The sequence below is a fragment of the Gossypium hirsutum genome, chromosome D09 (genome assembly GCF_007990345.1).
Source record: "Gossypium hirsutum isolate 1008001.06 chromosome D09, Gossypium_hirsutum_v2.1, whole genome shotgun sequence".
Taxonomy (NCBI): Eukaryota; Viridiplantae; Streptophyta; class Magnoliopsida; order Malvales; family Malvaceae; genus Gossypium; species Gossypium hirsutum.
In genome coordinates, this window is record NC_053445.1 from 943,582 (window position 1) to 956,928 (window position 13,347).

A 13,347-nucleotide genomic window follows, 5' to 3' on the forward strand; every position below is an offset into this window, starting at 1 on the left:
AGTCTCACTTTTCACCAGCATATCATCCACATAGACCTCAAGTCTGTGTCCTATCTGCTCCTTGAAAATTCTCTTTACCAACCTCTTATAGGTTGCTCACGCGTTTTTGAGACCAAAAGGCATGACCTGATAGAAAAAAAGTCATTCCTTGGTGATGAAAGCTTTTTTTCCTGGTCATCATGATCCAACAAAATCTGGTTATAACCTAAAAAGGCATCCATGAAGCTCATGAACTTGTGACCTGCAGAAGCATTAAGCAAACGATTAATCGAAGGCAAAGGAAAATTGTTTTTAGAACACTCTTTGTTGAGGTTGGTGAAATCAATACACATTCTCCACTTGACGTTTGCTTTTTTCACCATAATCACATTCGAGACCCAATCTGGATACTCAACTTCCCTGATAAAACCTGCTGATAACAGTTTAGCTACCTCCTACCTCACGGCTTCCACCACCTGCAGAGTGAACTTTCTCTTTTTTTGCTTAACTAGTTTCGCTTCGAGGAGTACATTCAACTTGTTAAAGATCACCTGGAGGTCTACCCCAAGCATATCTACTGCTAACCAGGCAAAAACGTCTGAGTTCACCTTCAGACACCAAACTAACATGTTTTTTTCTTCGATTGCTAACACTGATGAAATCTTTACAGTCCTTTCTTCATTATCGCAGAATAGATACAAAGTCTCAATGTGCTCGGCTGCTTCTGGCTTCTTAATTCTCTCTTCATCACTCACATCTAGACTGTCTAAGGCTTGACTCAATAACTCTACCCCTTGGGAACTCTGCCCCCCAGTTGCGGGCTCTCGCGCTTGTTTAATAGATAACATATGACATTATCTCACAACTCACTAATCTGATCACAAAAACCCAACCCCTGTCCTTGTTGGGAACTTGATCTTCATACAGAATGTTACAACTACCATTTTTTCCATCCTCATTATTAGGTGCCAAAGATGGCATTGTACGCCATGAGATGATCCACAACCAAAAACTGAATGTATTATGTAGTTGTATGCTCGTCATCCCCCAAGATGACTAGCAAAGTGATACAACCCTTCACCTCGACTGGATGGTTCGTAAAACCATACAACGAGCTTACTTTGGATAAAGATTAGTCTTTCAACCCTATTTTTTGATACACTTCCCAAGATAACACCTCCGCTGTGCTCTCACTTTCAACAAGTCTCCTTTTAACCTCAAAAGCCTAAGATCGTCGCAAACCAATTCTTCATCATCATTACCAAATTTAACGTTCCATCTTTCCTGATGATATGACCTCTTAGGGGCACTAACAAACATCATACTTCTCATATGAGCCTTCCTCCCTGTATTAAAACCTACCCAGTCTTCATCTATACCTACAATCACACGATAGTTCTTTTGACCTTCTGTTTATCCTTAGGATCACCACGTGAACCCTGACCCTACTAGAAAATACCTTGATCAACAAATTTAATGAGTTCGGCATTTCACACTGCCTCTCCAATAACATCTTTTAGAGTAAAATAGTTTTTAGTCTTGTGCCCAACGTCATTGTGGAAGGCACATTTGTCTCTTGAATTTGACTTTATTGTGCTATTCCTCATTGGAGATGGTTTGGACAGGATGCCAAGACTCTTTACCTGGTTCAAAATATAAGTATAGGTAGTATTTAAAGAAGTGTAAACTTCGAACCTGCCCTGGGGATGTACTTCCTCGTATGTTCTAGTTCAAACCTCTAAGGGACCTTGGGAGAATCACCTTGCGTCTGTGTTCTCTACTGCCTATCACCCTGTGTTCACAACGACTGGCTAAGGGGTCCCTGCCTGCTGTGATCTCCCTCTCGGTTCCTAAATTGTTTGTCTTCTCTTTGAAAGGTGCCATGCGATGCCCTTTTAATCTCCTCTGCCTCTGCAAACTTGTAGGCTCGCTCATACAGGTCTACCAAACTCTAGGGCCTGTTATCTGTAAAGGAATATTACACATGGTCATTCTATACCCCTATAATGAAAGCGTTGATAGCCTACTGATCTTCTAAGTTCTTCGTGTTCAAAGTTGTCTCTTGGAACCGCTTCACCTAGTCTTGGAGTGACTCATTTTCTCTCTGTTCTACGGACATCAACCCCATAGGCATGCTCATAATTGCCCTATGAGCCCTGAATCTTTCCAAGAACATCTGACCCAACTAGGAGAAACTTTGGACTGATCCCTAAGGAAGGGACAAGTACCAATCATTCGCACTTCCAAGTGTCGTGGAAAAAGCTATGCATTTTGCAGAATCCACTGCTCTTAGCATGTTCATATAATCATTGTACTACATCAGGTGAGCTGTGGGTCCCTACTTCCTTCGAACATGTCTTTTGGGACCTTAAAATCAGCTAATAAGTTCATTGCTGCTATCTCTGGGGCCAATGGATTGTTAGAACAAAAAAGTCGATCCATGTCTTGAGAGTCAGGGTGCAACGCCCTCACATTCATCACAACTAATCCATCTCATTCTGTCATTCTCTCGCATGCATGCTTGGACCTTCATCCTGCGTATTCACATTGTTATGGAAATCAGAATTATCAGACTGTACCTTCCTTTTTAACTCTTCATTTTACTTTAGTAACTCCTGCTAAATAGTCTGTTGCTGCTTGAACTGTGCATCTTGTGCAGCCATTTTTTCTCTCATTAACTTTATTTTCTCCTGAAAAGCAAGAAGTTGTTGTGGCGATGTTTCTTGGTTAGAAAGGAGTGGTAGCCCATGACTAGAGGATATGTTCAAGTCTAATGGACCAGAAACTCCCTAATAAGTCACACTATCAAAGTTTTCCAGTCGATCGGCGAACTAACCGGCAAACAAATTTGCGTCATTGGGTTGACTGACAGAACCCGAGGCTTCAACTTGTCCATATGAAAGATTGAAAGGGAAATTGTCATTTGAATGAGCCATTGTAATTTTTTTCGAAATTTTTTTCTCAAACTGAAAGAAATCTACTGGCTGAAAATCTGTCCACGCTCACCGCACCAATTGTTGAGTAATTTACTGTTGCGTCACATTAAAGGGGACAATCGAATATTTATATACATGGTTACTATTCATGAAATTAACGTGCTTAGTAGAATCTATACATGCTGGACACGTGTATTGTTCTAGGTTGCCTGCTGGACTCTGTAGGCCCCCATATGCGAGCTCCTTGGGTATATGCGAATTCGGACCACGAACTCCCCTTGCGAGCACACCTTGGCATGTGCGAGCTAAGACTGCGAGCTCCCCTTATGAGCACCCATTGGCATGTGCAAGCTGATACCACGAGCTCCCATTGTTGACTTCTCACTGAAGGCTTGCACGTATCCATCTGATAGGGCTTAGCCGGGTTGCGGGTAGGCGACCCAGACCTTATCTGATTTTCGGGTTGGTGATCATAAGTACATAACATAAAGTATTCACTAAATTATTAGTTTCGTTCTATTTTGATCATTAAACTTTTTTTTATTTAATCATTAAACTTTTTAAAATTAAATATTTTTATCACTAAATTTTAATCTGTGTTTGAATTTTGATGGATTTATTAATGTGAATTTTCTAATCTTCCAACTAATTTCTCAATATTCACATGTGTAATAATAATTTAAGGTAATTAAATTAAAAACATTAAGTGGCTTAAAAGTTAACCCTTCTTTTATGCATTATTTTTTAATTTCTCAATATTCCAACTGATTTCTCAAACATATCTATTATTTTAATTATTCAAATTTATTATATATATTTCACGAAATTGGATACATCTACTACAACACATTTTATGATTTTATTTTATTCAACTATAAGTAAATATAATATTGATTCAGAAAATATTTTACAACTTTTTTCATGATACACATATGAAGCGTGAAAGGTTAAAAACAATGTTAATAAGTTCACATTAGTAATATTGACTCCGCATAATTTTAATTGAGAAAATATCCTTAATATGACAAAGTTATATTCGTTCATAATTTTAAAATCTTACAACTTGATGTACATCCAATCATAACGAGCTTCGGATAGAATTATCATATTTCGATGGTCATATCTTTCTTTTAAATTATTCCATAATTCAAGTGGATATTTCACATTCAAATATTTTACTTTCAACCCTTTATGAGAATGATAACAAAGGAAGATCATGACAAATGATCACGATCAGTTCAATTTTAATATAAGACATTCCACAATTATCATTCTAACATGCATATTTAAAAAATTGAAAACATTGTAGTTTATATAAATAATATAATAGAATTTCAATATATATCAACCGATAAATTAAAATATACAGCGGCATCCACTACTTACAAAATGTAGAGACATAATTAAAACTCATTCGTAAATGAATTACCATCAACTCAAACACTAACAACCCTCATGCAAAACATTATACTTATATCTTATTGTTCATGCACCTCTTTCAGACTTACTCTTTCAAAGTTTAACATATAGAATTGTAATATTTACCCAGGAATGAAATAACCACTGATTAGATCCAAGTCCTTAGCTTTCTGTTTACATAGGAAGAAATAATGTTAATGTTGAATCATAGTAGAGAAACCAGAGAATAGCATAATCAGTAAAAAGAAAAACTCCTCTCGAAAGCTCTTCCACATATATAAATAACCTTAACTCTCTTACTGTAATTTGACAAGTGTCACTTGAATTCGATTTGTCCTACTTAATGGTCTATAGATTCTGAGTAAAACATTAATAAGAATCCAAAATAATAAATATCAAATTAGTCAATCAAATTGATTCCTAATCAAAATACTTACAATGTAACTAGTACAGTAACTCACACAAACATGGCGTACAATCCCTTGACGTTATCTCAAATCATAATTGCTCCATTACACTTACCAAAAATCTTCCTCTTCGCATAACAACGCGTTCTGATATAAGTCTACTTTCAACCATGACAACTACTATACGCCCACTCTATATGCCAATTGAAACAATTGAGAGGATAACACTTCACCAAACAAATTATTTGATACATCACGAAAAAAACATAGAATCCGCCCAATCTAGGGTGTTATAAGAAAGATTAGAAGAGAATCATGTTGATAATGTAATATAAAATAAAGAACAAGAGAAATACGAGAACAAAAGAGAAGTAATTATTTTATTTATCAATAGAAATATTTATAATATTTTTCCAAAGTCTATATTTATAGACATAAGAAATATAAATAAAATAAAATTATACAGTAGATTATTAAAGTAAATTAAACTTCTTATTTTGATGTACATCTACTTTATAATAAAATATTTATAACAATTTCAATATTAAATGATAATATGAAATTTTAATTGTTACTCAATGAGAACCATAAACTAAGAAATTGAATTTTTTATATTTTTTTAATAAAAATAATCAAATATTATCATTTGTTAATAATTTAAGTTATACTATAAAATTAAAGGAAATTATAGTAAAAAGAAAACAAAAGACAAAAGAAAATATAAGACACAAGATGAGAGAATAGTTTTTCTTTCTCTTGGTTCATTTACAAGTCCCTTACATGACTTTTTTTTATAAACATTCTAACATAGAATCCCATAAGTTATCAAATTAATCAGATAAATAATTGTTTTTTATGTAAAGAAAAGGCTTAAATAAAAATTAGCCATTAAATTATAACATTTTTCTCACTCAATTATTTAAATCATGATTTTGTTACACTTTTTAAATTAATCATTTTGATTTCTTTAAAAAAAACTTTTAGCCAATCAAATTATGACACTTGTCAAAAAAAATTAAAAAATAATTTTTTTTATCTTCCTTCTCTCGCCTTTCACCTCATTTTTTTCCGTTCCTCGCTATATTTTATATTTTTTCAAGTAAACTACATCACAGATCACTCTAAAATAGCATCATTCCTATTTTGGTCACTCTAATTAAGATAATTGCTCTAATTTATCACTACCGTTAAAAATTATGTTAATCCACAAATGGATTGTTGACATGACAATTTTTTTACTTTTGACTAAAGCTAAGAACCATTCTATATATTAGTCCAGAATACTTTCTTTGGTTTATTTACAACATAAGAACCACCAATCCTCGTCATTGTCCAACGCTCACCATAAAAGCCACTTATTCGCATCCCAAAAATAAACTTAAATAATTAAAATATTTGATTTATTCAAATTTACATTAGCTATTCTCAACACTTTGACTCCCAATTCCTCATATCTTTGCTTAAAACTCGAGTTCCCAACTCTAAATCCCCTAAAGGAGAAGACAATGATTGGTATTTGGTGTTGATGATTATATGAATTATCAGTTCTATTCAACCCAAGCTCAGCTACATCATAAGCTAAAAGAAATACCAAAGCACTTCCCATAGTATGACTAGCCAAAGTTATACTTAATTCCTCACCTTTATACTTGTTTAATAGCCTGGAAACCTCATATAAGAGTTGTTGGCGACAACTTTTGAGCTTGGACTTGCTTCATGTGTGTATAAGCTCAAAAACTCATACTCTATTTTCACTTCAAGCCTCGAGTTGTGCGAGTTGACTCATGCAAACATGAGTGAGCTCATGAAATTGGCAACCCATTCATGGTTGGTAACCGTGCCTTGAAACATGATCAACAAATCCCTTCTCCCAAGCCTTTTTACAGCTTTATTTGATGAAACTGTGAAATATATGACCACAAGAAGTATAACACCCCTACACCCGGTCCGATTGTATGGACCCGGTATAAGACTATTACATTTGGTGCCAAAACAGTTTTGGCTAGATACTGTTTAATTTAAACATTTATACATAGTATTTTAACTTACCAAACCACATTTGCAAACATACTTATAGTTTCACTAATTCATTTCATATAAACCAAAATACTTCAAATAAACCAAAATAGATAGAATTTCAAGAGTTTTCGTTTTAGTCCCTAACACATGGGAACACATTTGGTCTACCTATGTACATGCCATTTGAATTCAAAATATGGTACCTACTCTTGAACCTCTTGAGGATGTGATGAGATGAGAGATCTCCTAGCTCGACTCTATGTAACGGCCCGTTTTAAGTGAAATCTGGATAGTGGTTTCAGGACCACCAATTCGAGGTCAAAAAATTTATTTTAATTTTTTTTGTAATCTACAGCATGATAGTATTATAATATAAAAATTTTGTTAAGAAATTTTAACGTTTACATGTTCAATTTGATGAAAAAGATTAAATCGCGTAAAATGCGAAAGTTATGTTCTATTAGCTAAAGGTATTAAATAGACATAGAACTTTAAAGGGGAGGTCCTTATATGGTAAATAGACCATTAAAGGTGATAGTAGATGTGCATGGCTTGGTAATTATGAAATTTTTAAAGTTAGGTAAGGGTAATTTGGTAATTAGGTAATTAAAGATAAAAATAAATAAAACAAACAAAGCTTTCATCTTTGTTAGTTTTCTCCAACAAAAATTTACAGCAAGAAACACCATTGGAGAGCTTGAAAATTTTTCAAAGAAAATCCTTGCATGTAAGTGAAAACCTATCCCGTTTTTAATGATTTTTATGTTTTTGGGATCGTTATAGGTTAACCTAGCTAGCCCAGGGACTAATTTGCATAATAGTTGAATTTCTATGGTTTTACCATGTGTACATTTTAGTTGTTTGTGACGTTTAATGGAAGAAAAATAATCTTTGTTGAGAGTTAAACAACTTTTGTTAAATGATTTTTGATGAAATTGTCAATTAGGGGTTCAGTTGATAAATGTGATAATTGTGTGGTAAATGTGTGAAATTGTGAAAAGTATGGGCTGATATAAGCATGTATAGAATTCATCTAGGCTTAGGTGTGGATGAAATTGCATGAATTTCAATTTATGAGCCTAGGGACTAAATTGTAAAGAACTCAAAAGTATAAGGGTAAAATGGTAATTTTTCCAAAACATTATTTTGGATTGAAATGAATATAATGAGGTTTGAATTAGTTGAATTTGATTATATAGATCAAGAAAAGCAGCGTACGGATTTAGACAGGGGAAAAGACAAAGTGTTGGACTAATTGGTCGTTTTTCTCTATACGAGTTTGAGGTAAGTTCTGTATTTAATTAGCATTAAATTATATGTACTTTAAATGCTTGTGTGTTATATTATTGATATTGAGACTCCACAGAAATATCAAACGAAGTTTCGATGACTTTCGGATCCCGTTTGAACCTTAGGAATAGATAAGATAAAAATGACATGTCATTAGGAGTTACCGTGTTTTGGGTGCTGGTCTCGTACGTCTTACCGATGGCTGAGTTTTTGGCATGTGCTGCAGTTACGTTACAACTTGTGTGAGCAGCACCGTGTAGCTACGTCTTGACTGGCAGCTTGTGTGAGCAGACCCAGTTATGGCGAGAGAGAGAGCATTGATATGAGATATGAGATCGTAGTGGTTTCAACCACGTGTTAGCACATAGTGTGCGAGATACCCACGTATCCAATATTATTTCAAGTGGTTCAACGGGCACAGTGCTATTACAAGGATTATACGAGTTCGATACGAACTAGTACAGGTATTTATGTGAAATACGGGATGTGGTATATATATTTGACATATGAATTCATGGCTAACATGGTTGATGATTATGTGTTAGGCTTTTGGGCCAAATTGAGTTGGATTATGCCTAAATTTTACTTACCTAAATTGTGGTTGATTGGTAAGTTGTATTTTTAGTTATACAAACTTACTAAGCTTAATTGCTTACTCTATGTTATTTTTCGTGTTTTATAGTGGATCGAAAGCTCGTTCGGATTGGAAGTTGTCGGAGATTACATTACACTATCAATCGTCTATTTTGGTACTTTTGGGTTATCTATATATTGGTTTTAATGGCATGTATAGGTCATTTTGGCTAATGGTAGCCTATATGTTTTGTCATGTTTTTAGCCATTTGATTTGGCTTGTATTTGGTATATTTTGTTATGTATATATGTGTAAATGGCCTTATCATAATGGTGTATGTTTATCATGTGAGTGTGTGCTAGTTGTGAATTGGTATTTGGGTATCAATTAGTTGATCTTGGTAAGTGACATGTATGTTAAGCTTTGGTAAGATGATGCATATATGTGTTTGACCATTTAAGTAAGTTCTGGAGACATTGTTGGTATGTTTTTAAATGGACAATTGAGGTGCGTATGGGCATCATGATTGTATGTGAGGTTATTGCATGATTTAGGCTTGATTTTGGTTAGTTTGAATGCCTATTTATGTCTTGGTCTTATGCAAATTATTGGTTTAAATTGGTATCAAATTTGGGTGAGAAATATGGCTTGGTAAATGGCCTATTTTTGTCCACATAGATAGAGACACAGGCGTATGTCTCAGTCGTGTGTAACACACGACCAGGTGACACGGCCGTGTGTACCATGTAACTTTTAAAAAACACAAGTCAGTAGCCTCACACGGGCGTGTGGCTTGGCCGTGTGACCCAAGTCAGTGAGTTACATGGGTTGGGACACAAGCTGGGACACGGTCATGTGTCCCTATTTCGAATGCCCACACGGGCATGTCTCTTGGTCGTATGAGACACACAGCCTGGCTGTAACAGCCCGATTTTTGAGTCAGATCAGAACAGTGGTTTCGGGACCACAAAATTGAGTTAAAATATTTATTTTTTTATTTTAATAAGTTTTACTGCATGATAGAATGATAGTATAAAAATTTCGTTAAGAAATTTTTTCGTTTAAATGCTTAATTCGGTAAAAAAGACTAAACCACTATAGAATTAAATGTATTAAATGGCTATGGAATTATTATTTTAATAATTTGGTAAAAATGACCAATTCGGTAAAAGTTGAGTTCTATAGTTTAAATGTATTAAATGGCTATGGAATTAAAATGTACAAGTACTTAAAGGGTAATTAGACTATTCATAAGGTGAGTGGACTTTCATGGACATGTTATATGTGTTTTAAAGGTTATATTATAAGGTTAATTTGGTAAAATGATAATTAAATGAAAATAAAATATAATAAACCAAAGAAATAGGATGGCTATCATCTTTCTTCTTCATTTTCTTTAGCTGAAATTATCAAGAAACCATAGCTAGGGTTCGGCCAAGCTTTCTTAGTTCATTAAGGTATGGTTTTTACTCAGTTTTTAATGATTTCTATGTTTTTGAGCTCGTTGCAACTTAATCTAGCTAGCCCGTACCTTCGATTTCAAAACTGTTATAGATTTTGGATGATGCCATTGTTGAATGCTTGAGTATTTAAGTGTTTAATGAAAGATTATGAAAATTTAATGTTAGATTATCATGTTTTATAAAGTGGTTTTTGATGAAAATGCAAATTAGGGATTAAATTGTAAAATGTGCAAATTTAGTGGTTGTAATTTGAAATAAATGCAAGAATTGGCTGCTAGGGACCCCTAATGAATTCAGCTAGGCATGGGTGTGTTGAAATTTTGTGTAATTTGTGATTTTGTGAAATATGGACTAAATTGAATAAATGTGAAATTTAAGGGGCTAAAGTGCAAAATACTCATTTATGTGTTTTTGGATGAAATTGAATGAATATGTTTTTAAATAAGTTAAATTTGAATTGATTTAGATCAAGAAAGAAAGAAATTAGAGTTAGATCGAAGAAAGTCGAAAGTTATCGAGTAATCGATCCAATTTGTCAATTCCGACTACAAGGTAAGTTCGTAAGTAAATAAATATTTTTGATATTAAATATAAATGTTTTATACATTGCCGAATTTGAATGTTATATATTTTACTGAATTCGAATTGTTTATAGTTATATATTACCGAAGTTGAATTGTATATGGATATATCAATTCATATATAGTTGAATACTGCTGAAATTAATTTGTACATGGTTATACATTGTCGAAATTGAATTGTTTATGAATATAGGATGCCGAATTTGATTTGTATATGATTATATATTGCCAAACTTGATTTGTATATGGTTATACATTGCCTAATTGCTTGGTATATCAATATTCATTGTCGAATTTGATTCGTATATGAATATGTATATTGTTGAATTGATTTGAGCATTAGATGGCTGGTTACGTATATGAAATGATTTAATTATGAAGTCGATAGCTCTGAATGAACCTTAGAAAATGTATTTGATATAAATGACATGATATTAGAACTTCAAAGGTGTGATTTCGTGTAAGACCATGTCTGGGACATTGGCATCGAAGTAAGAAAACGTGTAAGACCATGTCTAGGACATTGACATCGTATATGATTTGTATAAGACCCTGTCTGGAACAGTGGCATCGATATGTGTTAACATGTAAGACCATATCCAGGATATGGCATTATACAAGTTTTATAAGATTTCTGTGTGTTCTTAACAAATCCGAATGTGTATTTAAACTAAATGGTTCAGGTATGTGGTAAATTATATGTTTATGAAACATAAAGGTAAGTTTAGCATTTAATGTAATAATATGAATACATATGAGTTAGTTAAACGTATATGTGTTTGTGATATGTTTGAATTCAATTTAGTTTAATTGAATTTATAATTTTCATTGATATGATTTATTTGCTTATGGCTTACTAAGCTCCCAAAGCTTACTTTGTGCATTCTTCCACTGTTTTATAGATTATCGAAGTTAACTCGGACTTGGGGATCATCGGGAAACGTCATCGCACTATTGATCATTTTGTTGGTACTTTTGAAGCTTTGTATATATGGTATATGGCATGTATAGGCTAGTGAAACATTAGTGTATTTTTGAAATGTAATTCTAGCCATTTGATTTAGCTTGAAAATGGTGTATATGATGGAATTGTGTTTAGCATGCTTATTATGATATAGGACGTTTTGATGATTAAATGATGGCAAAGAATGAATATGTTTTATGAATGATTGGTCGATACTGTTTTGAACAGTTTTTTGGATCGATAATGCCTCGTAACCCTAATCCAGCGACGGATTCAGGATAGGGGGTGTTACACTGGCCACACGGGCGTGTGTCCCCTGCACTTTGAAAAAAAATTTATGTTTTTTCGAAAAATTTCTTAAGTACTCGGTTTAGTCCTGATTTGCTTTTAATGTCTATTTTGGGCCTCGAGGACTCGTATTAGGGACTATATAATTGATTATGAATGGTTTTTGATTTGAATGTGAGATGAACATGAAATGTATGTTTGTTTGATTGTAAATTCGGTAATGCTCCGTAACCTTATTCTGGCGTCGGATACGGGTTAGGGGTGTTACACTCTACCTTTTCGAGTCTAATTGTACCTAAGCGTTAAAAATAAACACGTTAAGCCGGTGAAGGCTTAGTAAGAACTACAAGAATTAAATAGATAAATGAAACATAACATAATATTTTAAACTTATTCAACTAATACATATTTACACAACTTATTCAACTAATACATATTTACACACATACAAGTTTCTTGAACTATACCTTACTTTAATGAAATTTAACTTACCTTTTGTAAGTTATTAAACTTACCTCAACACATTAATGATTCACTTTTGTTCACAACTCATATTCTTATCCTAAAGTAGACTTTATAGAACATACCAAATGTACGGAACAAACACAGAGGTGCATTATTATGCACTATTAAATAGAGAGCACTAATATGCTAATAATCGGAGAGCGCGCTAAGGTCCCTTAATGGCATGCCACTAATATCCTAGTAGCTCTAAATTCTGTCTACTTGGGCATTAAAGCTGCATTTCATATATTTAAATACTTTACATAAATATTTCGAAAAAGATTTCTCATTTCTCTATCATCTACAATTTAGTCCACATTTCACAAATCACAATTATCACACCTTTTTCACACATATACTTTTACCACAACATCATTACTTAGTGTTCAAACAATATACCATTTCATATTCTCCACCTATAATTTTCTTTACAAATTTCATAATTTCATAATCTAATCTTTTTTCTTTTTTATCCATTTACAAATTTAAATATATATTTTACATTTCTATTCTAAGTAATTTCATACTACAATATAAGCATTTAAATAAAAATAATTTAAAAATCTTGTACTACTTACAACAAAAAGGTTCAGATGATGTATTTTCTTCTTCCTTCACTCCTTAGCCTTCTCTTTCCCTTTTTCTTCAATTAGGTCATCTCCTTTCTTTTCTTTCTCTTCAATTTCATATAAAACATATATCATTTATATGTTAAAAAAACCACAATCAAGTGACTTTCCTATACTATTTAATAAAAATAAACATGTATGGTATGATAATTTCATCATTTCTTACCTTAGCTCTTTGATTTTTTACTAAAGAAATTTCAAAGAAAAATGAAGGTTTGAAGCATGGATGGTTCAACTATGATGGAATGACATGAATAGAATTAAAAGAAAGTTGAATGGAAGTTGGGGGGAGAA